Below are 27000 nucleotides of genomic sequence, written 5' to 3' on the forward strand. Positions count from 1 at the left end.
CCTCGACCTCCCCCTCACGGCTCGCCCTAAATTTTATTCTGGAGGATCGGCTCCACTAAATCACAACAAATATTCCACCAAATCGCTTCCAGTACTGAGGGAATTTGATGAATACTAGGATGATTTTAATCTTATTCACCCAATAGGAAAGAATTCTCGTCACTCCAAAATGAGCTGTTCAAGGGCATTTTCTTTTGTAATCGGACATTGAATAACTACATTTGTGCGTGGTCCTTTCTGCAGCAGGAACTTTTATTATAAAACCACTGACGCCCACCCTGTGTAATAGTCTCAGCAATTACAACGAGGACAAGAAGCAAGAGAAAGGAAAAACCAAGTTCTCTTAGCAACCGAATTGCTTTATCACTATTTACATAAAGGATATTTTGACAGGGACACCTAACACGCACTTGTTTCCTTTCCAAGGGTAAATTGAGCCTAACACCAATCAGTCCAAACAAATGATATCCCGTCAACATACGGACCCCAAAATTGTACAACAATTTCATCAAGTACTCGACAAAGGCAATCTTATGACTTTTAATAGCGAAAGTTACAGATAATCACTGCTTAATAAAAAAAAAGGCTAAATTTGAACATTAAAAAACTCCGTAGATGCTGAGACATTTGTAAACGTCATGCATTCAATAGAAATAATCCATATTTACGTGTTCCGACTATAGTCTACATATAATTGACAACATTGAAATAAAGTTAAGAGAAATGAAAACCGCGGAAAACTAGGTTCGTAATAATAAAGACATGCGCAGACAGGTAGGTATAGGGTTTACATGTAAACTTAATTATCAGAAAGGAAAAATATGAAATGAAGAATAAAAAGGAGGAATTTAATCAATTACTTCTCTGTCCACAGACGGAGTCATACTCTGTCAATTTTGCAGCCTATGACATCAGCCATTTATCGTTAAGCTAAACAGATGGTAATTTATTGACGCTCCGACATGGCAAAAGGTAATATGGACCGTCAATAAACTAGGTATAAAAAAGGCAAACCTACTGTAGTTTCCAGCCAGCTACTTATGTATAGGCTAACCCAAGAAAGCTTGTTACTAACGGGCAATGAATGTCAACTTATGGTCAAACAGTATTCGTGAAACGTGGGAGTGAAGATTTTGAAGAGACTGCGAACATAAATTGCTTAACGCCCAGTCATGAGGCGCTTTGTAAAGGAACAGTGCCTTTACGGAGAAGAGGATACTCTTCAGCTATTCAGTAATCGGGAAACTAGTAAGCACTGATGAAAACCTGGCTAAAAAACGCGTTTGAAAGATCAAACGGGAAAGAACGATGGGGTTTACTTAAGGCTCGTAACATGTGGATTAAAACATCAGCATTCCATATCTAGAGCGCCTAAAATGGTTGACTACTTTTTTTCAACTTTAAGAATATAACTAATGTAGGTAGTTTATTCCTTTAACTTAAAAAAAATGAAAATGCAGCCTAGTAAGTACATCAGTGTCGTTAATTGCATTTACAAAGTCAAACTATGCATGCTAATATTCTAAATGAAAGTGCCACACTATGAACATACATTCCGGCCAAGTAATGAAATACAAGAAAATATACTGACTACGCTTGAATATTATCACATACTCTGCCTAAGAAATAAGAGCCGAAGGAAATGTTATTTTCCCAAAGCTATTAAAAATATGAATTTTATCACATACTATGCCTAAGAAATGGGAGCCGAAGGAAATGTTATTTTCCCAATACTATTAAAAATATGAAGCATATGAACGCATTGGCATTTAAAACCTTTAAAATGCGACATTTTCTAAAACCAAAGGATGTCGGTGTAATGTAGATCTCCAAGAAAAAATTAAATGTAAATTAACGAAATTAAAAAGGAACAAATAAATTTCATGTGGCGTTTGTTAGGAAGTCATGATATAACTCACGTTTAACATCGAAAACAATTACAAGGCCTAGACTACTGTGAAGGCCTACAATGGTCTACCAAATTACTCCCCAAGTTGTAAGGTGTAATTAACAAGGCAACTAGTTTAGGAATGTTTAATGCCAAAAAGATAATCTCACCACTCTAATGCAGCTTCAGAGGCTATCTTTCACAGCAAGAATGGAATACAGAATATTCACTTTTCATCACTATCATAAGAAACCCGAATGCATAATTCAGTACAGAAACACACAAAAAAAAAGTATGAATATACAAATACATTTATGAATACGGCTATAATTATGGAGACAAGATGCAAATATAGTGGAAAAAGGACCCTTGAATGAAGTTCCAAATTTAAAGTATTTAGTACAATGTCCAAGTACTGGTAAGATTTGAAAAGTTCAAGATATTCAAAAAAATTTAAGACATAACTGGTCAAAGGCAGTTGCGACAAGGAAGAATGTTGAAGAGACTTGAAGACAGTAAAACGGCCCGTGGAATGTCCAAGAGGGGACAATTGTGGATAAATAAGTTTCTTCAAGACTCCAGGAACTTCCACTGGAGCTCTTTAACAATCTCTCCATCAGTATGGCCACTTTGACATCCTCTCCCTTACACACTCAGGTTTTCTTGAGTTATTTAACCTGAATCATATAATTATTTTGTCACATAATGAGACACCCACTGACACCACTCCAACAGGGTTACTCATGTCTTTTGTACAAGTAACCCCGTCTGCTTATATCAAAGGAAATCAGTTATCTTGAAATTTGTGACTGGAAAAAAGAACAGATTTTGATTTTACTGACAACGTCTATTCAGGATGATTAAGATTTACCCAACCTAAGGGAAATAATAGAGAAATACTTCACAATTACATGAACTAAAGGTATGTTGAGCTAACCAATGCAGAAAACAAGCAAATAGTATTGAAGATAAACAAGAGGGCTACCGAACACGAGTTTCGAAGCTTCACAATGCATTGAGGTAACATGCAAGTATAAATAAAAAAATCAATGAAATGACAAAATATCAAAATTCTTTATTGGCCACTTTACGGGTAAAATTAGCAGGTCAAGTACAAGGCCAACACATTCTTTTCTGGCCACACTGAGAGATGGCTGGCTGGTTAAGAATAAGTTGTCCATATGCCAAGGGCCCATGCCCAAAGGTGGTTGGTAAGTGTGGTAACGTGATATAAGGAATAAGGGCCGACTCTGGACCTAGTGAGGGCCGACTCTGGACCTAGTAAGGGCCGACTCTGGACCTAGTAAGGGCCGACTCTGGACCTAGTAAGGGCCGACTCTGGACCTAGTAAGGGCCGACTCTGGACCTAGTAAGGGCCGACTCTGGACCTAGTAAGGGCCGACTCTGGACCTAGTAAGGGCCGACTCTGGACCTAGTAAGGGCCGACTCTGGACCTAGTAAGGGCCGACTCTGGACCTAGTAAGGGCCGACTCTGGACCTAGTAAGGGCCGACTCTGGACCTAGTAAGGGCCGACTCTGGACCTAGTGAAACTTGAGGTGGCTTATTTTAAGTTCTTTGTCAAGTACTAAGAGCATGAAATTTATAGATCTAGGCTTTATTACCCACATAGATCTTCAGGAAAAAGGATTATCCATAACTAAAATTCTTCACAGTCGAGAAAAATTCCATACCATGACATCAAAAGTTTATCCGAGATTGTACAACCTTCCTACTAAAACTTTTCAAGAGATTTATAACGTCAGGGAGACCAGAGTATTTTTTTGATGAAATCTTGACTTCCACTGGAGCGCTTGGCATCCTCACTTTCATTTTGGCAACTGAACATACTTTCCTGTAAAGCTCATAACTCAGTACACACCAACATAAGTGGAATACATCCTAACTTAACCTTCCAAACATTAACCTAACTTAGGGTGTTGTACCTCACCTAATTAGCAGTGGATGGCACCAACTGGATCCCACCATTACTCCTCCTCACAATTCATCATTGTCCCCTGTAGGATGGCTATTTTACATCCTCCAAGAGCTCACGCAGTCTAGGAGGAAGGAGTTTATAAGACATTCCTTCTGCTGAGCTCAAATTAACAGCCAGTTTCACTTAACTACTGCATATCGAACGGAGTTCAGTTGTTGGGAAAATGGTTTTGGTCTCATTGGGGTAAATACTGTGTGCACGTGAACGACTCCACAAGTCTCTACAAAATTTTCATGCAACATATATTTATGTCAGGGTTTACACCATGACTTATGCATGGAAAGCCTGAAAATGTACTTTTAATATGACTTTTCTTGGCAAGTTCTAAAGCTAGCTCTACCTTTTCTACACTGTTAAGAATGAAATTAGCTTTATAACAATTTTTCCCAACTAATGTTGTAGTTTCGGTCTCATTCAATATGGTGGCAACGGATATTCATATTTGAGGGAATGCATATACTAACATTTACCATTTTCTTATAATATGGCCATTTATTTTATTTTGATTATATTACTGTTAATAATAATCATTCCAATAATATTGACATTCTTCAATGGGGTAAAATTTACGTCCGTTCAGGAACAAGCTGCATTTGGTCATTTGGCATGGACATTCTGAATTTAGATCGATTTTTTTTTTACTGGAATTCAGTTACATTTGTCAGAAACACTTTTTAAGTTGTGATGAATACACTTTTACTTAATGGCACAAATCAATTAAAGGACACCATTAAAATCTATCGGTGGACTCTAGGAAGGCCTATTACTATTGTCTGACAGACAGCAGCTACATACAATCGACAACAAGTCGGCTTATAGACGAGGTACTTTAAGAAATATCTTCTCTCCAATACGGAATTAGCAAAGGCTAAGTAAACCAAAAGAGGGATGGGGTTGCTTTTAGCTAGGTAGGACGAGGCAACCAGGGTTAGGTCAAGCTTTGATATATCCCTATAAATAACATTAGTCCTCGTTTAGCAAAGGTTAAAGTGTGGGTTTAGGATGCAAAGCCCAGTGCCAAGAAGGCTGTCCAGTTTCAGAATGTCTACACTATGCCAGTTGACTAAAAATGGAAGTAAAATCATTGAAAATTAATTTTCAGCCAGTCATATGTATTTTCACCCTGAATTTTTTCGTAATAATTTCTAACTGAAATTTACCAAGAACAAAAGCTCTTAACACTGTGAAACGGTTCACCTGCACAGAACAGTTCAAAACAATTAACCATAAGTCAATCTGACGTAGTATTTGCCCCCATTTCTAAAAACGTACCTTAATACTTGAGAGTGAAACCTCACGTTCGATATTAACACCAACATCTTAACAGGAGTTTAAACCCTTCACTTCTACATTTTATAACACAACTGCAATCGTACTAACCGATACAAGTCCCGAAGGCTACTGAGTGGAATTGAAGTCCTACACACTAAAATCAAGGATGAGCGAATAAGCAAATCTTACAGAGAGACCTTGCATTGGCGTCCTTGTGAAGCAAGTGGCGCCATCTCGCGTGCTGTTTATGGAATCATCAGTGTTGACGGAAAAAAATTCAGCTGCCAAAACAATTTCTATCTAGTTTCAATTTCTTGTAAATGTAATTGGTATTTGAAAATTACAGTTATCACAAAGATCGGACGTTTAATGATCGTGGTTATGCCAACGCAGAACAAACAGAACAGTCGAAACGTGCTTAACATTTTTCACTGGGTCAACATACGGTATAGAATAACTGACTGCGGAGATAGAAAATGCAAAGGTCGGAGTAAAAGGGAAAGGCCAAGGTCTCTAGACCTTGGGAAAGGAGATGAAAAAGAATGATTACTAGGTATGATGAATGAAGAATATTAAAAACTGTCTCAATGTTGGAGTATGCAAATGAAATAAAGTGATGGCCCATTAACTGTTTCAACTAGGCGTAAAGTGCCTTGGAGAAGGCGTAGTGTAACGCTACTAATGTACGAGGAAACAATGTATGAGGGATATTGCTTTGTTTCAACGGGCAATGCATTCCTTTCAGAATAAATGTTTTTCGGAAACAGCCATAATAATGAGCTTGATCTTGCAGAGCAACACAAGTGTATCGCGTTTATGCAAACGTGTAAAATCCCAGGGCATTGCAAATGTCATAGCAGTTGCAAATTTCTACCCTTCATATTTATAACTTCCAAATAGTAATTCAGAATCATGTGTCAGCCTTTTAGGATTAACACAGCTTCATATTTCGCAGGTGGGTCCAACTGACTAATTATGATCAGTGGATAATACATCATCACCTACCGCGCAAGTCATTGCCAACATAGTGCACATACTTCATGGGAATATAAATCATTAGACAGGACAAATTATCCTTTCGATGAAACTTTTCATACGAAAAGCGGGTACAACACACCATAGTATTAGCACGCCTTTCTAACCAAGGAAAATATGAGAATTTGTAGCCTTACTGCACTTCGATGTCACAAGCTTGGTAATTTTTGTTGGAAGTGTTATGTATTTAATAATGGAAATATAAATTTATAATCTTAATACTGACAATTGTTGGCTACAACTGTATCCATCTCTTATGACAATATGTAATATATTAATATGATGTGGACTTAACCTAAAACACCACCAAATGACAGTAACATCCACGAAGCCTTTATGGTTTATGGACACTTTTATATATGCTTATTCGTCATTGTCTGAATAGCCAATGTTAATCCTTTGACTGAAAATTAACCTTATTTGGAATGTGAAAGGGAGCCCCTTCATCGAGATAATGATGCCTAATATGATCTCCCAAGAATTCGCTACATTAAAATCTAGAGCTTCAGAGAGGAAATTGCCTGTTTTTCTCTTCTGTTTTCTTTGTAACGACTGGCAACGCATTTGCATTGCTCATAAATGACATGACCAAACACATCAGCTTTTTTTAACTTCTCTTTTCTCGTTATGGTCGTAGGAACTGTAAAAGATACAAATACATATCAGTATATTTTCAGCATATTTATATTGGTGTAGCAGCGTCTAATATTTATTGATAGTTTGTTACAGAACTAGTTTCATAAATTGGACTATTTGTTTGCGTGTGTGAGTGCTTGTGATCAGCTTACAATATGATTATCATAGGGGAACCTTTATTAAGAACTTCAAGGTAACTCTTGCGTGGTATCATAATTTATAACAATTGAGTCCTTTATTTCGACCAAGCTTGAAAAACGGAATACGCGATATTATACTCAAAGTCCTGAAATGTCTTTTATTTTGCCTTTTTTATTGGGTAGGTCGCAATGAATAGGCATTGCCGATATATGCAGTTGCCTTGGCGATTATTGTAATATTATTTATTATTTTACTCTACACTTAATCGTTTAAAAAGTTAATCAGATGCAAGTCTGAAAGGTATTTTCCTTATTAATTTTCGAAGGATATTTTTTTGTTTTCGAGTAAATCTTCTTGTAGAAAAATTGCTAAGTGTGCTTATCATAATGTACCCGCTTTTATTGCACACGATGCTATACCGAATCTTGGTGCTTGGATAGCCGATATTACCAGACCTAATGATATCCAAAATCAAAAGTGTTTTCACTTATGAAATGTTTTATTTACCTTTTTCTCGGCGGGGAAGTATACAGTCCCTTCAGTCATTGTGTACAGTCATTTATTTCTCAGCGTGACTGTTTTATGTCCTGTAATTTTTGCAAGCAGGAAATCTATATTTTGCATGAAAGCCTTTTCATTAATGATTATCAGTTTGTTTCTTTGAGATGATGAATCCGGAACTTTTTTTTTATTTTTTGTCCATAGTTAGCGTTTGTCAGGGCTTTTGTCGCTGTTGTTGTTATTCTCTCTCTCTCCGAGCTCTTGTTTCCTGCGTAAACACTAACATTACTCGCAGCTGGGATAGCCTGAGCCAGACTGCACTGGGTATTCACGTATCTTGACGGGTTAGCTAGTTGGCTATTCAATGATGTGTACAATTTTCTGTATTACTTGGACTGCTGATCAAGCATAGCTAAAGTTTAAAATATCCCATGTAACGGTTAAGATGTAGATCCTTAACGTTTTCAGTATCTTACCAAATTCTCTCTCTCGCTATATAAAATTGTGGTAGAACTATATAGTAGCTCCGCGGCGGCGACTGCCTTCTAACTTAACTTCTTCTATAGTCTTTTGGTTGCTAATTATGAATTTACCTTTAATTTTTGGCGCTCGAGTGTAATTAACCTGTAATTAACCCCTGAAGTCCATTCAACAAGGGGTTTCCATACGCGATCTTCACAAGACAGAGCACGGCTACGTCTGTTTCGAACGGTTCATATCCCGTCCGGCAAGTGCAATAACTTGTTAACGTACGGGTAACCCCCCCACGCGGGCCAGTACTAAACACGGCGAAGGGACATTCCATTTGGCCGACAACAAACAGATCAGAACCCCTAAAAGTGTAGAAAAAAACCAGTTGAAAAGGTAAAAACAGGCGCGGAGCTAATATATAGAATTACCTAAAATTGTAAATAAGAGGAAAGCTTTGGCTCTGCGTGCAGTATTTGTAATTTTAAGATGTAGGTGTTCATTTACAGTTATTGCAAGTTGCGAGTAGTATTAATACATAAACATCACTGAGGATTTGATATTGTCTGGTATGGAAGAAGCTTCATGGGCCACTGACGCCATTGTGGTGCTGTTTATTACCGTACGAGCAGAAGATCAAAATAAAGTTATGCAGATATCTCGCCGTAATTACGGTTGCCAACTCCTAACTGATCTCTTGTATCTGAGAGAGTTTACCCTCCTTCAATCACTGCGTTAGTTTAGTCCTCTTATAATATTCAGAGCAACAGAAAGTGCTTGCCTTATATGCGTCTGTGCTTGAAGCTTTTATAGGATTTGCACAAAGTTCTGAAAAATTTTTTAAATGAAAAGTTTTGCCCCAGACCGGTGTACAGTAATGCTAGTAAAGATGTAAAGTACATTAAATTGCCTTACCTTGGTCATAGTAGCTATATGGTCCGAAAAAAGTTACAAGAAATACTTAAGCATTGTTTCCCTCAAATCAGTTTCCGGTTTGTTTTCTGTAATCCTTTTACAATAAGATCACTTTTGAGAGAGAAGCCTATTCTGCCTGTGGACCTTAATTCCTGTGTCGTTTACTTGTTCACTTGTTCGCAGTGTGGTCTGCGATACGTGGGATCTAGTTCCCGCTGGCTCAGACACAGAATTTTGGAACACAGAGGTCTTTCTATTAGAACTAGGTTTCCCCTTTCCAAACCACCCTTTTCTGCCATTAGAGAACACAGTTTAGCACAGGATCATCCTTTCACTGACCTGGATTTTCGGGTACTGTCTTTTTGTTCAAATAGACTGGACCTTTTAATTTCAGAGTCGCTGACTATTAAAAGATGAAGCCGGAATTGAACAACAACGCGTCTGGTATTCAACTAGCTATCGTGTAATTTCATAGTAGGTACTCAATTAGGTCGTTAAATATTTTACTTTGTGATTGGTAGTTTGTTTACATTTCACTTTAGTTTTATTTTCATATTTTTCTGTTTGTGTTTTTAATTTTCGTTATTTTACGTCTCACCCTTTTAGTTTGTATTTACTTGTTCATTTTATATATTTCGTTAGTAATTTTGCTGAAGATTTATTATGACAATTCATTTTATTGTCGTTTTATAGATTCTCATCCTTGTCGGTTTTTTCAGCCTGATGATGAGGTTTTATACCTCAGCTCGTACAATAAAGAATGTTCTTCCCGGTCTTGGCAATATTATTTATCATTAAGCTAAGATTTCAAGTAGCCTAATTACAGGTATATATATATATATATATATATATATATATATATATATATATATATATATATATATATATATAATTATATATATATATATATATGTGTGTGTGTGTGTGTGTGTGTGTGTGTGTGTATGTGTGTGTTATAGATCACAATAAAACCTTGTGGTGGGAAAACAAAATCATGTTCGTTGAGAATACGGTGGAAAGCGGTTAGCAACCAATCGCGTGATGCCAACTTCATGTCGGTGTAGTCACGGTTGAGCTATACGTGGGTGTAGTGACTCATCAATGCTACTCGGAAACCTATTGCTTCTTACTTTTGTTTAGGTTACAGGAGATAAAGCAGAAGCAACAGCTTTAAATCAGCATTTTCAGAATCTGCTTGACGTGGACTCAGTGTGGAACATGACAGTGAAATCTAACAGTGAAGGGGCTATGACAGTGAATAGTGAACAGAGTAATGATTGTGATGTATGTCATAGTTAGGACCCATGCTAACTATGACGTGTTCATGAAGGCACATGCGTCAGCCAGAAGTTCTGTGAAAGGCGACGAGTAGAGGGAGGGCAGCAGAGAGGAAATAAGAGGAGAGAAGGGTGGACATGAGGTTTGTTGTGTGTGTGTGTTCCAGTAAATCATACGAGATCTCTCCCTGATTGCCGAGGCGAGACGTAGAAGCAAAGTTTCAAACGCTGTCCCAAGCTCTAAGAAGGTGATATACGGGCTGTTCTATGAGCAAGAGCCCGTGCAGGCATAAGGCCAGCTTAATAAAAAAAAAAGGTGAGACCTAGAATTTTTTTTCTCAAGGATGACCTACAGACTCAGTAAAATTTGTCTCATAACAAAACTACCTTACTTTTATGAACTTCCCAAAACTCAGAAAAATAATCTTCCATTCAGACCTATCATCTCATGTGCCGGAGCTTTCCATAATAAAATTTCTAATTGGTTGGTTAGCCAGCCTCCTTTCCCCTTTCTTAGGCACATTTTCTCCCACTCACTTTAAGCATTCTGAAGGTTTCTGTCACAAATTCAAAGAAGCACAAATACCACTTCACAACATACAACTATTAAGCTTAGATGTAGATTCCCTATTTACAAAAGTACCACTACAGGACGTTCTACAGTTTTGGAGGGAAAAATTAGCCCCCTATTCAGATCATTTCTCACTAGCCCTAGATAAAATAAAGTTAACTGAATTATATGTATCAAACATCGTCTTTCTTTCGGGGGTCATTCTATAAACAAAAATTCGTTTGTAGCATGGGCATCCCTTTAAGTCCTGTTTTAGCCAACCTATACATGGAATATTTTGAAACTGTAATAATAAATGTAATAAAACCTAAAGCCATGCTGTGGATGCGATATGTCGATGACATCCTAACATTCTGTGATGACAGGTGGGGCAATTTTAACGAATTTCTTTCAGAACTAAATGCATTAGTGCCCAGCATCAAACTCAAAGTTGAGTGGGAAAAAGTAAAAAAAAATCCTTTTCTTGATGTTTTAATAATTAGAGACACGACAGAATACAAATTTACCGTACACGGAAAACCATTATTTTAGTTATCATGACAGATCTATGAAGATCGGCGTAGCCAGCAATTTATCCTTAAGAGCCTTAAGGATTTGCTTCCCAGGATTTCCTACAAAAGGATTTTGAACTAATCCGTAGGCAGCTGTCATCTTTGAAATACCCTGACTATATAAGTGAGAAAGCGGTTCATAAAGATAACACAATATTCTATCGTCCGTCCCCCGCCAAACAAGACTAAAGACGCCCAACAATAAAATTAAAATCCCACACCTGGACAGGATTATGACGTTGACACAGACTCTTGGAAATTCTAACCCTTTTGCTTTTACGTACCCAATACCTTAACCAAATCCCTGAATAACGTTCAACAAAAGCCAGTCCCCAAAGACACAGGAGTATCTGAAATACCTTGCCTCCACTGTGACAAATCGTATATCGGATTTACAGCATAAAAGGTCAGTACGGTATGGCCAACAGAGCTCAGTTATAACCACAGGATAAACTGGAATGCGTCTCGTATAATTTATAGCAGTAATTGTCGGTTCAAAAGCCAGATGGTGGAATCAGTCCTGATTAAACAAAGAATACGATGAATCTATCAAAAGGAGCGTGGGACTCAGGTATTGTAGATAAAATCTTCCTCCAACCAGCGATTAAGAAGATTAAGAAGCTATCAACTGGAGTGACGTAACGGGTGACCTCTGGATTTCTTGGTATAAATACCGCCTGTCTGCATCCCTTACTTCATTCATATCCTTGCCAGTAAAGGGAGACAGTTTGGTCTCTGAAATATAGCAATAACCTTCTACCTTTTGGCGTTTTCATGGGCTCCTTCTGTCAGAAGAATGTCTGTTTTAACAGAAAATATTTCATAGTCATATACATATATATATATATATATATATATATATATATATATATATATATATATATATATATATATATATATATATATATATATATATATATATTTCTGACTCACGTTGGATCGAACCCAGGTCTCTCAGGTGGAAAGCAAGGGCGTTACCCACTGGGCCATACAAGTCTAAAGAAGTCGGAACCTGAGAGCAACTGCACCCAAGGAATTACCTGGGCAAGCTAACTGCTTGCATACCAGCGAGTTTTCCCCAACTTCCCGACTCAGCAATGACCCAATGGACAACATTTCATTCGAATTATCCCTTCTGAGTGAATAAGATAGAAATCATCAACACACAATCACGTGTGGAACAGAAATAAATTTCTGACTCACGTCGGATCGAACCCAGGTCTCTCAGGTGGAAAGCAAGGGCGTTACCCACTGGGCCATACAAGTCTAAAAGAAGTCGGAACCTGAGAGCAACTGCACCCAAGGAATTACCTGGGCAAGCTAACTGCTTGCATACCAGCGAGTTTTCCCCAACTTCCCGACTCAGCAATGACCCAATGGACAACATTTCATTCGAATTATCCCTTCTGAGTGAATAAGATAGAAATCATCAACACACAATCACGTGTGGAACAGAAATAAATTTCTGACTCACGTCGGGATCGAACCCAGGTCTCTCAGGTGGAAAGCAAGGGCGTTACCCACTGGGCCATACAAGTCTAAAAGAAGTCGGAACCTGAGAGCAACTGCCAAGGAATTACCTGGGCAAGCTAACTGCTTGCATACCAGCGAAGTTTTCCCCAACTTCCCGACTCAGCAATGACCCAATGGACAACATTTCATTCGAATTATCCCTTCTGAGTGAATAAGATAGAAATCATCAACACACAATCACGTGTGGAACAGAAATAAATTTCTGACTCACGTCAGGTCTCTCAGGTGGAAAGCAAGGGCGTTACCCACTGGGCCATACAAGTCTAAAAGAAGTCGGAACCTGAGAGCAACTGCAAAGGAATTACCTGGGCAAGCTAACTGCTTGCATACCAGCAGTTTTCCCCAACTTCCCGACTCATGCAATGACCCAATGGACAACATTTCATTCAATTATCCCTTCTGAGTGAATAAGAGAAATCATCAACACACAATCACGTGTGGAACAGAAATAAATTTCTGACTCACGTCGGGATCGAACCCAGGTCTCTCAGGTGGAAAGCAAGGGCGTTACCCACTGGGCCATACAAGTCTAAAAGAAGTCGGAACCTGAAGCAACTGCACCAAAAGGAATTACCTGGGCAAGCTAACTGCTTGCATACCAGCGAAGTTTTCCCCAACTTCCCGACTCAGCAATGACCCAATGGACAACATTTCATTCGAATTATCCCTTCTGAGTGAATAAGATAGAAATCATCAACACACAATCACGTGTGGAACAGAAATAAATTTCTGACTCGTCGGGATCGAACCCCAGGTCTCTCAGGTGGAAAGCAAGGGCGTTACCCACTGGGCCATACAAGTCTAAAAGAAGTCGGAACCTGAGGCAACTGCAGTAAGGAATTACCTGGGCAAGCTAACTGCTTGCATACCAGCGAGTTTTCCCCAACTTCCCGACTCAGCAATGACCCAATGGACAACATTTCATTCGAATTATCCCTTCTGAGTGAATAAGATAGAAATCATCAACACAATCACGTGTGGAATGAAATAAATTTCTGACTCACGTCAGGATCGAACCAGGTCTCTCAGGTGGAAAGCAAGGGCGTTACCCACTGGGCCATACAAGTCTAAAGAAGTCGGAACCTGAGCAACTGCACCCAAGGAATTACCTGGGCAAGCTAACTGCTTGCATACCAGCGAGTTTTCCCCAGAAATTTATTTCTGTTCCACACGTGATTGTGTGTTGATGATTTCTATCTTATTCACTCAGAAGGGATAATTCGAATGAAATGTTGTCCATTGGGTCATTGCTGAGTCGGGAAGTTGGGGAAAATCGCTGGTATGCAAGCAGTTAGCTTGCCCAGGTAATTCCTTTGGTGCAGTTGCTCAGGTTCCGACTTCTATTTTAGACTTGTATGGCCCAGTGGGTAACGCCCTTGCTTTCCACCTGAGAGACCTGGGTTCGATCCCGACGTGAGTCAGAAATTTATTTCTGTTCCACACGTGATTGTGTGTTGATGATTTCTATCTTATTCACTCAGAAAGGATAATTCGAATGAAATGTTGTCCATTGGGTCATTACTGAGTCGAAGTTGGGGAAAACTCGCTGGTATGCAAGCAGTTAGCTTGCCCAGGTAATTTTTTTGCGCAGTTGCTCAGGTTCCGACTTCTTTTAGACTTGTATGGCCCAGTGGTAACGCCCTTGCTTTCCACCCGAGAGACCTGGGTTCGATCCCCGACGTGAGTCAGAAATTTATTTCTGTTCCACACGTGATTGTGTGTTGATGATTTATATCTTATTCACTCAGAAGGATAATTCGAATGAAATGTTGTCCATTGGGTCATTGCTGAGTCGGGAAGTTGGGGAAATTGTTGGTATGCAAGCAGTTATTGCCCAGGTAATTCCTTGGGTGCAGTTGCTCTCAGGTTCCGACTTCTTTTAGACTTGTATGGCCCAGTGGGTAACGCCCTTGCTTTCCACCTGAGAGACCTGGGTCATGATCCCGACGTGAGTCAGAAATTTATTTCAGGTTCCAAACGTGATTGTGTGTTGATGATTTCATCTTATTCACCAGAAGGATAATTCGAATGAAATGTTGTCCATTGGGTCATTTGAGTCGGGAAGTTGGGGAAAACTCGCTGGTATGCAAGCAGTTAGCTTGCCCAGGTAATTCCTCTGGTGCAGTTGCTCAGGTTCCGACTTCTTTAGACTTGTATGGCCCAGTGGGAAACGCCTACTCTGCTTTCCACCTGAGAGACCTGGGTTCGATCCTGACGTGAGTCAGAAATTTATTTCTGTTCCACACGTGATTGTGTGTTGATGATTAATATCTTATTCACTCAGAAGGGATAATTGAATGAAATGTTGTCCATTGGGTCATTGCTGAGTCGGGAAGTTGGGAAAACAGCTGGTATGCAAGCAGTTAGCTTGCCCAGGTAATTCCTGGGTGCAGTTGCTTTCAGGTTCCGACTTTTTTTAGACTTGTATGGCCCAGTGGGTAACGCTTTGCTTTCCACCCGAGAGACCTGCTTTCGATCCGACGGGAGTCAGAAATTTATTTCTGTTCCACACGTGATTTGTGTTGATGATAAAATCTTATTCACTCAGAAGGGATAATTCGAATGAAATGTTGTCCATTGGGTCATTGCTGAGTCGGAAGTTGGGGAAAGCTCGCTGGTATGCAAGCAGTTAGCTTGCCCAGGTAATTCCTTTTTGGGTGCAGTTGCTCTCAGGTTCCGACTTTTTAGACTTGTATGGCCCAGTGGGTAACGCCTTGCTTTTCCACCTGAGAGACCTGGGTTCGATCCCGACGTGAGTCAGAAATATTTCTGTTCCACACGTGATTGTGTGTTGATGATTTCTATCTTATTCACTCAGAAGGGATAATTCGAATGAAATGTTGTCCATTGGGTCATTGCTGAGTCGGGAAGTTGGGGAAAACTCGCTGGTATGCAAGCAGTTAGCTTGCCCAGGTAATTCCTTGGGTGCAGTTGCTCTCAGGTTCCGACTTCTTTTAGACTTGTATGGCCCAGTGGGTAACGCCCTTGCTTTCCACCTGAGAGACCTGGGTTCGATCCCGACGTGAGTCAGAAATTTATTTCTGTTCCACACGTGATTGTGTGTTGATGATTTCTATCTTATTCACTCAGAAGGGATAATTCGAATGAAATGTTGTCCATTGGGTCATTGCTGAGTCGGGAAGTTGGGGAAAACTCGCTGGTATGCAAGCAGTTAGCTTGCCCAGGTAATTCCTTGGGTGCAGTTGCTCTCAGGTTCCGACTTCTTTTAGACTTGTATGGCCCAGTGGGTAACGCCCTTGCTTTCCACCTGAGAGACCTGGGTTCGATCCCGACGTGAGTCAGAAATTTATTTCTGTTCCACACGTGATTGTGTGTTGATGATTTCTATCTTATTCACTCCAGAAGGGATAATTCGAATGAAATGTTGTCCATTGGGTCATTGCTGAGTCGGGAAGTTGGGGAAAACTCGCTGGTATGCAAGCAGTTAGCTTGCCCAGGTAATTCCTTGGGTGCAGTTGCTCTCAGGTTCCGACTTCTTTTAGACTTGTATGGCCCAGTGGGTAACGCCCTTGCTTTCCACCTGAGAGACCTGGGTTCGATCCCGACGTGAGTCAGAAATTTATTTCTGTTCCACACGTGATTGTGTGTTGATGATTTCTATATATATATATATATATATATAGTTATGGGAGTTATTTGGTGGATGAGTTTAATTATTAATTACTGTGATTAAGGCAGCCTTGCTATACCAAAGAACCCACGTAATCCTATCAATTAAGGCTGGAAGTTACCCCAAGGGACAGACAATTAACTGAATTAGATTAGGTCACCAGTTGGAACTGGGTTATTGAATATTTTGATTTCTTATTGACTAATAAACTAAGTATCCCCAGTGATCACCCACCCAGTCCAACATAATGGATTTTTTCAGTGAGGGAATCTACATGAGCCAATAACAGCTCTCCAATTCGTCCCCCTTCGGACTCGGTAATATCTCCCCGACTTTAGGATATATGACGCAACAGCTGATAGTTTTAGTACCGTTTTCATGAGCAGTTTTCTAGATTATTAAAGGCTTTTCCTCTTCCAAACAATGGTATGATCAGGTTTCAAGGCTTGCCTGAGGATTACTTATAAGTGACCTCTCCCTAATCCTTAATTACTGCAAGGGGAATATCTTATACAATCTCACTAGGAAACACTAATTATACTTTGTATACTCGACTTCATATTACAGGAAATATGGTTCCACCGGGATCTTTAGTCAATGGCTGAGAAGGGGGAAATTAAAAGAAAAGAAATACAGTGGGAGAAATAGCAAAGGAATGGCACGTAATTGTCATTATTAGACTTACCTTACGTAGAATGCTTGCGCGCACTTGCAACTGACGCCTGGGGTCTGGGTAATGCAACCAACATGTTCCACTAAGTAAAGAAACAAAGAAAAATTGCGGGGGCACTACCGTTTGTGTGCCCTCTCCGCGTGTTGGGTGGATTCTCTCCGCCCTGGGACTACCTGTTTAGAGGGCTTGGCCTGTTATTTTTCATCCAGCCCTCCATAGCCTGCAGCAGTCTGAAAAATTACGAAAAGCATTGCCGACACACAGTTCAGAGAAAAGTTATGCTTAGGGACACCCTCACTAAAGGTGGCCCCGGTGAAATCATCTCTTTTGGATAGGTTCCTAAGCTAAATCCATAATCTGCCGAGGCGGTTGGTCTTTGGACACAATAACAACACACAATTAGCTTTCCCTCCCTTGCTCCCATGGAAGAAGCTAGTCCTTGGTACTCCCTTGTCTTGTCTTGTCTTTCTTTTCCCTCTGGTTTTAATTCTATTCCTACATATTAAAGGAGAGAGGTCGAACAGCAATAGTTATATATATATATATATATATATATATATATATATATATATATATATATATATATATATATAAATGTGTGTGTGTGTGTGTGTGTGTGTGTATGTATGTATGCATATAGAGCAATACAACATTGGACTGGGCAATTCTGTTTCAGTTCCACATTAGTGAGTATTGTCTGACTTTAAAGAGAACATCCAACTTGATTAGTGAATTATTAACATCCCACACTGACAGAAAAAGGTGCGTATTAGTGTCTGGCTCGCCTCTGATGATAAGCCATGTTAATGATTTTCCAAGACACTTTACGTTGATTCAAGCTGTTGCTCTTATACGAAAAGGTCTGTGACCTTTTGAAAGACATTTACTTACGTAATTAATCTGCAATGTACAGTATCTGCGGTTAAAAATGAAAGAATTTTTATTTCATACGTTTTTCTTTTATATTCTATATAGGTTTTACATGATTCGAAAAAAATGTAAGGCCGATACAGAATATAAAAGCTTCAAAATTGTTGGAAGAGTAAATAATGAAACCTCCTTAAACACTGATAACAGACAGACTTGGTATCATCGTTACTTAAAATGTTTTGCTTCCAGTCTCCTCACTTCCACTGCTTTGGTGGGTCGTGTTGAATCTAATTTGAATCTAAGTTTTTAAAATCTTATTCTTTTTATTATTTTTGTGTGTTTTAGTGTTGTCAATGTAATGTATGCGATTTATTCAAGAGTAAAGTTGTGCTATTATAGCTGTTTTAGCCATGAAAATTCAATTAAAAAGTCCTGTCCGTTTGTTTGACCTCCGTGTTTATGTGCATATATATATATATATATATATATATATATATATATATATATATATATATATATATATATATATATATATATATATATACTATAAAAACACCAAAACAGAAAAATAATTAAAAGAATAAGATTTCAAAACTTATTTTCAACATACTATTCAACACAAGAAACACGGGAGCAGTGGAAGTGATCTTTTTAACGCCTATGAAATGCCCGATCATTTTTAAGTTGATATCACTGTGTACGGCATGTTTTCCAAAATAAATTACAGGCAAATGTCTTTTTTTATCTTGCTTTGTCGAGGGTAATAAATGAAATGTAATTGTTTTCGAAGGCAGGTGAGACATATAGATTGTGCTGTCAGTATGTACAAGAAATATTCTCAGTAAAAAAAACTGGTTTGAAATATTACTCATTTTACACAGCAATTGCTTTCAGGGTCAATCAGTCAATCAATCAATCATTTCCTGTGGCACCCACGGGGATGCATAGGGCCTCGATGAACTCACGCCACCACATTCTGTCCTGGGCTAACTCCTCAAGATCTTCCCAACACTCGTCTCCTGCTTCCCGCCTCATTGTCCTTAACCACGTCTCCTTTGGCCTACCTCTACCTCTTCTACCAAGGGCAACCTACCCCGGTGTATCTCGTACTATTCCCTGTCTTCTATAGACATAGCCTAGGCACTTCCAGCGTGAGAATCTAACACATTCATCGACCGGCTGCACCCCCTTACTTCTCTAATTAATTCCTAATATTCTTCTGAACGCTTTATTTTCAAATGCTAAGAATTTATTATCAGAAGTCACTGAGCTGTACCATGACTCATGCCCATAAATCAAAATACTCCTTTTTTAATCGTTCCATAAATTCTGTGCTCAGAGAGCCATCCTTATCTAAATAAGTACCTAAATATTTAAACTTATCCACTTGCTTTACAACCAAACCTTCAATTAGACAATCCTGTGCATTTTCAATATTCATATTTATGATTTCAGTTTTTCCACTATTAATAACCAAACCAACCTTCCTACCTTCACTCACTAGACAATCCAACACACTCAGCATCTTTTCTGGTCCCTCACAGATCAAAACCATATCATCAGCACAATCTAAGTCAAGAAGTTTCACATTTTCTCCCCAGAGTACACCTGCATCCGTTTCTCTTTTAACCCTTCTCATAACGTAATCCACGACCAATACAAACAACAGAGGAGACAGAATGCCACTCTGCATCACACCAGACTTGATTTCAAATGGATCACTCAAATACCCAACAACCATCACTTTACAAGTTGTGCCCTCATGCATTTCATGATAACCGTCACAAACTTTTCCGGTATTCCATAATGCCTCATGATTTTTCCCATAGTCCATCTCGAAAGGCCTTTTCAAAATCAACAAAACAAAGACTCAACGGAGTTTTCATTTCCTTTGCTTGCTGCATTAAATGCCTAACTATGAAAATCTGATCACTGCAACCCCGCCCCTTTCTAAAACCAGCCTGTTCATCCCTCAGAATACCATCAACCACTGGCTCCAACCTATTCAGCATTACCCTCCAGTTGCCATACTTACTCAGATCCCCTTTCTTTAGAACTTTAATGATCACACCATTCTTCCAACCTAATGGTATTATTCCCGTCACCCATATCTCATTGAATAATATCTTCAAGACAAATACTAATCTATCCTCCTCGACTTTGAAAATTTCCGGGAATAAACCATCCTCTCCTGGTGCCTTATAATTCTTTAGCTGTTTTATTGCCTTAACTACTTCTTCTAGCCTGATCTCACCTTCATCAATATCTAAATGTTCCTGAGCCCGCGGTCTTCTGGGGGGACTGGTCTATTAAGAACTGTCTCAAAATGCTCTTTCCATCTATTTCTGATTTCAACATTTTTGGTCAATAAATTACCTTCCATGTCCCTGACTGGTATATCCTTACGCTTACCAGCACTGCCAATTAGCTCTTCAATTGCCTTTATATGCTATCCTTTGACTCTGACCATCATTTTTATTAATTAATTTTTCAGTTTCCACAACATTTTCATTAACAGATCTTCTTTTATCTCTCTTACCTAGTCTTCTAACTTCTGAATCCAAACTCAAGTACTTAGTTCTTGCTGATTCAAAATCTTCATCACTAACAAAATGCATCTCACTCCTCAATTTTACTTCACCTCTCTTTTTGATCATAGTCCATGTTTCCCCAGATATCCACATCTTTTTCCTCAATCTGAGCCTGCTTCTGATCGTACAACCAGCAGCCTCATGCAAAGCTTTATTCACATCCCTCGACATCTCATCTACACTTCTCCCTTCCTCCTCCAATGTTCCCATCACCAAAAACCTGTTTCTGCATTCTCTCTATTCTAAATGCCTCCTTTTCCTCTCCTTCCCTTCTAAGCACATCAGTATCATACCTATCAACAACAGGTTTTCCCTTCTTCTGACTTTTTAGTTTAAGTCTTAATTTTGCAACTCTGAGCTGATGATCACTACCAATATCTGCTCCCCGATTAACACGAACATCTAGCAAAGAGCTTCTATGCCTTTTACTAACTGCAATATGATCAATCTGATTTTTATATTTCCCACACGGTGACACCCATGTCGTCTTGGGTATACTGTGGTGTTGAAAAAGTATACCCCCAGTGACTAAGTCATTTGCTATACAGAAACTCCCAAACCTTACTCCATTTTCACTCATCCTACCAACGACACCCACCCATCTTACCCATACAAGCCTCAAATCCCTCATTCGAGCAGCCCATTATTGCATAGAAGTCTCCAATACAAATCAAAGCATCATGTCTAGCAACTCTTCCTGCAGCTTTCCATAAAATGCATCTTTCTTTTCATCAGGTGCATCATTAGTGGGTGCATAACACACAAACATACTGATGTTACCATGATTTGACTTGAACAGTGTGTACAACAATCACTCATCCATAGGATCCCATTCACATAGAGCATTCTTTGCCTTGCATCCCAACAGCAAGCCTACTCCATCCCGTCGGCCAGACGTCAATAAACATAAATTATTCCCCAAATCAAATTTATCGACCCCAGTTAATCTTGTCTGTTACAGCACAATATCTACAGTAATTCATAACTTTGAAAAACTGCAACTAACTCTTCAATTTTGCTATCCTGATTTAGCGTTCTCACATTCCAATTGCCAATTTTGATAGTATTTTTAGCATGAATAAAAGAATTAGGAGGCTGTGAGATTCTTTGCACCCCTGCCCATTTAAGGGCTGCACGGGACTGGGGGCCATTCCTCTTCTGTCAGAGCCCATCAAGGTTTCTTTGGCTAACCATTTGAACACTCCGCCACAGTGCAGTGTTGCGGTCGCTGTGGGCAGCTAACTTGACTGCATGCCCACACCCGAAAGGTTCAGCTAAGCTGGGGTCAATCGCATGCTGGCGTGCTTCCCAGCCATTTCTCTCTTAAGGAGTTTATCTGCCAGAGAAGCAAACGACCCTCTGCTCCCAGGGCATTGATCTGTGTGGGTAGAGGGTGCTCACTCCCTCACTGGCTATATACAATTTATAAAGGCCACACTTACCCAGGCAACCATATTCACCTTTCATAATTTCACTGTTTCGTTTACTTATTTCATAAACCCTGTTATGATAACAGGGTTTCATCACCACGTGTCATTACTGAGATCAATGAAGTCAAGTTGATTTCATTAAAGGTTGTTCTCACTTTTTCCAGTAAAAGTACTCGTACATGTAGGTCATCCTACACATCACCACAAGAACATAGTCTCTTAATTTTTTCTGGTGATGTACATGAAATGCTATTTTTTTCCTGTGATGTACATGAAATATTATTTTTTCCTGTGATGTACATGACGTGTTATTTTTTCTTGTGATGTACATGAAATGTTATTTTTTCCTGTGATGTACATGAAATGCTATTTTTTTCCTGTGATGTACATGGAATATTATTTTTTCCTGTGATGTACATGAAGTGTTATTTTTTCTTGTGATGTACATGAAATGTTATTTTTTCCTGTGATGTACATGAAATGCTATTTTTTTCCTGTGATGTACATGAAATATTATTTTTTTCCTGTGATTTAGTGTTATTTTTTCTTGTGAAATGAAATATTATTTTTTCCTGTGATGTGATGTTATTTTTTCTTGTGAACATGTTATGTTATTTTTTCCTGTGATGTACATGAAATGCATGTGATGTATATAAGTGTTATTTTTTTCTTGTGATGTACATGAAATGTTATTTTGTCTGTGATGTAGGCTACATGAAATGTTATTTTTTCCTGTGATGTACATGAAATGTTATTTTTTCTTGTGATGTACATGAAATGTTATTTTTTCTTGTGATGTACATGAAATGTTATTTTTTCCTGTGATGTACATGAAATGTTATTTTTTCTTGTGATATACATGATAATTATTTTTTCCTGTGATGTACAAGAAATGATATTTTTTCCTGTGATGCACATGAAATGTTATTTTTTCGTCATACACATGAAATGTTATTTTTTTCGTCATGCACATGAAATGTTATTTTTTCCATGTGAAGAATATGAAAGGTTATTTTTTTCCTGTGATGTACGTGAAATTTTTTTCTTTGATGTACATGCATTATTTTTTCATGTGATGTACATGAAATGTTACTTTTTTCCTGTGACGTACATGAAATATTATTTTTTATCTGTGATGTTTATGCATGAATTTTTTTTTCTTGACTTGATCCCTGACCAAACTAGCTTCGTTTTCCTGTGACTACCTCTCTTCACCTCTAAATGTTCGTCTATTTATTGGTTGCACTAATAACAGCCGTTGGAAAATAAGTATGACCGAAGAAAAAAAAAGGATTTTTTTGAAACTGTCGTTTGTAGAAATGTAATTTCTATTCTAAAAGAAAAAAGTAGTAAAATGTCCGCTGTAATTGTTATTATTTCTCATTTAATCGAAAATGACCATCGCCAGAAAATGGAGACTTTCCTGTAAACACTGCAGAACAAAATCAGTGATAAAATATGCAAGATGAAAAAGGAAACGCAAAAACTGTAAATATAGATCAAGTAAGAGTGTGACGCTAAACACTGTGACTCACATGAAGGGCCAAGTGTCGGTGAGGTGAAAGAGAGAAGGAGAGTGGCAGCGTTTATGATCCCAACTCACACATTTGGCCTTGGAATTAAGTTAGCATTGGTGAACTGCTCTTCTCCGGATTTAAATGAGAAGAAACATACATGCTTGCATGCATACATACATACATAAATACTGTATGTATATGTATATATATGTGTGTGTATGTGTTTGTGTATACATATATATATATATATATATATATATATATATATATATATATATATATATATATATAGCAATATTAGTTAGTTATATATATATATTAACAATTCTTTACTAAGAGTAAGCATACAAATAAAACAAATCCAAATTGCCGAAACAAATATGATTATAGGGGTACTGTTCCTTAGTTATTCAAAAAATGTCCTATATAAGAGCAACATTATACTAAATGGCACCTGACAAAAGAAAGAAAAGCAACAATAATTTAATTTTTCCCCCAATTCACGCAGACAACCATAGTCACCTTTCATAATTTCATTGTTTCGTTTACTTATTTCATAAACATGATAACAGGGTTTCATCACCACGTGTTATTACTGAGATCAATGAAGTAAAGTTGATTTAATTGAAGGTTCTCACATTTTCCAGTAAAAGTATTCGTACATGTAGCTTATCACACACATCACCACAAGAACATAGTCTCATATCCCTTGGTATTCCAGACCTTCTTCATGTTTTTTATCCCTTGGTATTCCAGACCATCTTCCTGTTTCTTATCCCTTGGTATTCCAGACCATCTTCCTGTTTCTTATCCATTGGTGTTCCAGACCATCTTCCTGTTTCTTATCCCTTGGTATTCCAAACCATCTTTATGTTTCTTATCCCTTGGTATTCCAGACCATCGTCCTGTTTCTTATCCCTTGGTATTCCAGACTATCTTCCTGTTTCTTATCACTTGCTGTTCCAGACCATCTTCCTGTTTCTTATCCCTTGGTATTCCAGACCATCTTCCTGTTTCTTATCCCTTAGTGTTCCAGACCATCTTCCTGTTTATTATCCCTTAGTATTCCAGACCATCTTCCTGTTTCTTATCCCTTGGTATTCCAGATCATCATCCTGTTTCTTATCCCTTGGTATTCTAGACCACCTTCCTGTTTCTTATCCCTTGGTATTCCAGACCATCTTCCTATTTCTTATCCCTTGGTATTACAGACCATCTTCCTGTTTCTTACCCCTTGGTGTTCCAGACCATCTTCCTGTTGTTTCTTATCCCTTGGTATTTCAGACCATCTTCCTGTTTCTTATCCCTTGGTATTCCAGACCATCTTCCTGTTTCTTATCCATTGGTATTCCAGACCATTTTCCTGTTTCTTATCCCTTGGTATTCTAGACCATCTTCCTGTTTCTTATCCCTTGGTATTCCAGACCATAGTTTCTTATCCCATTCATCTTCCTGTTTCTTATCCCTTGGTATTCCAGACCATCTTCTTGTTTCTTATCCCCTGGTATTCCAGACCATCTTCCTATTTCTTATCCGTTGGTATTCCAGACCATCTTCCTGTTTCTTATCCCTTGGTATTCCAGACCATCTTTCTGTTTCTTATCCCTTGGTATTCCAGACCATCTTCCTGTTTCTTATCCCTTGGTATTCCGGACAACCTTCCTGTTTCTTATCCCTTGGTATAATCATCTTCCTGTTTCTTATTCCGTGGTATTCCAGACCATCCTCTTGTTTCTTATCCCTTGGTATTCCAGACTATCTTCCTGTTTCTTATTCCTTGGTATTCTAGACCATCTTCCTGTTTCTTATCCCTTGGTATTCCAGACCATCTTCCTATTTCTTATCCATTGGTATTCCAGACCATCTTCCTGCTTCTTATCCATTGGTATTCCAGACCATCCTCCCATTTCTTATACCTTGACATTCCAGACCATCTTCCTGTTTCTTATCCCTTGTGTGTTCCAGACCATCTTCCTGTTTCTTATACCTTGGTATTCCAGACCATCTTCCTGTTTCTTATCCCCTGGTATTCCAGACCATCTTCCGTTTCTTATCCCTTGGTATTCCAGACTATCTTCTTGTTTCTTATCCCTTGGTATTCCAGACCATCTTCCTGTGTTCTTATCCATTGGTATTCCAGATCATCTTCCTGTTTCTTATCCATTGGTATTCCAGACCATCTTCCTGTTTCTTATGCCTTGTATATTACAGACCATCTTGCTGTTTCTTATCCCTTGGTATTCCAGACCATCTTCCTGTTTCTTATCCCTTGTATATTCCAGACCATCTTCCTGTTTCTTATCCATTTGTATTCAAGATCATCTTCCTGTTTCTTATCCCCTGGTATTCCAGACATCCTCCTGTTTCTTATCCCTTGGTATTCCAGACCATCTTCCTGTTACTTATCCCTTGGTATTCCAGACCATCTTTCTGTTACTTATCCCTTGGTATTCTAAACCATCTTCCTGTTTCGTATCCATTGGTATTCCAGACCATCTTCCTGTTACTTATACCTTGGTATTCCAGACCATCTTTCTGTTTTTTGTTTCTTATCCCTTGGTATTCCAGACCATCTTCCTGTTTTTTTGTTTCTTATCCCTTGGTATTTCAGACCATCTTCCTGCTTCTTATCCCTTGGTACTCCAGACAATCCTCCTGTTTCTTATCCCTTGGTATTCCAGACTATCTTCCTGTTTCTTATCCCTTGGTATTCCAGACCATCTTCCTGTTTCTTATCCCTTGGTATTCCAGACCATCTTCCTGTTTCTTATCCCTTGGTATTCCAGACCATCTTCCTGTTTCTTATACCTTGGTATTCCAGACCATCTTCCTGTTACTTATCCTTGGTATTCCAGACCATCTTCCTGTTTCTTATCCCTTGGTATTCCAGACCATCTTCCTTTTTCTTATCCCTTGGTATTCCAGACCATCTTCCTGCTTCTTATCCCTTGGTATTCCAGACCATCTTCCTGTTTCTTATCCCTTGGTATTCCAGACCATCTTTCTGTTTCTTATCCCTTGGTATTCCAGATCATCTTCCTGTTTCTTATCCATTGGTATTCCAGACCATCTTCCTGTTTCTTATCTATTGGTATTCCAGACCATCTTCCTGTTTCTTATCCCTTGTATATTCCAGGCCATCTTCCTGTTTCTTATCCCTCGGTATTCCAGACCATCTTCCTATTTCTTATCCCCTGGTATTCCAGACCATCTTCCTGTTACTTATCCCTTGGTATTCCTGACCATTTTCCTGTTTCTTATACCTTGGTATTCCAGACCATCTTCCTGTTTCTTATCCCTTGGTATTTCAGACCATCTTCCTGTTTCTTATCCCAGTATTCTAGACTATCTTCCTGTTTCTTATCCCATGGTATTCCAGACCATCTTCCTTTTTCTTATCCCTTGGTATTCCAGACCATCTTCCTGTTTCTTATCCATTGGTATTCCAGACCATCTTTCTGTTTCTTATCCCTTGTATATTCCAGACCATCTTCCTGTTATTA

At 38.7% G+C, this 27000-nt stretch overlaps 1 long non-coding RNA gene across 9 annotated transcripts in view; it reads right to left on the reverse strand.

The window, feature by feature from the left end:
- The window catches only part of LOC136842529 (uncharacterized), a 136549-nt gene that overhangs the window by 16282 nt on the left and 93267 nt on the right, over positions 1-27000 (reverse strand). The window contains exon 1 of one of the 9 annotated variants that reach the window (XR_010854254.1): positions 17102-17251. The exons of 6 other annotated variants lie outside the window; for them this stretch is intronic. This is a non-coding gene — a long non-coding RNA (uncharacterized lncRNA). Of the gene's footprint in view, positions 1-5157; positions 5367-17101; positions 17252-27000 lie in introns of those variants that run through there. 2 more of the 9 variants (XR_010854253.1, XR_010854251.1) reach the window with 2 other exon arrangements.

This window comes from Macrobrachium rosenbergii, chromosome 10 (assembly GCF_040412425.1).
Source record: "Macrobrachium rosenbergii isolate ZJJX-2024 chromosome 10, ASM4041242v1, whole genome shotgun sequence".
Lineage (NCBI taxonomy): Eukaryota > Metazoa > Arthropoda > Malacostraca > Decapoda > Palaemonidae > Macrobrachium > Macrobrachium rosenbergii.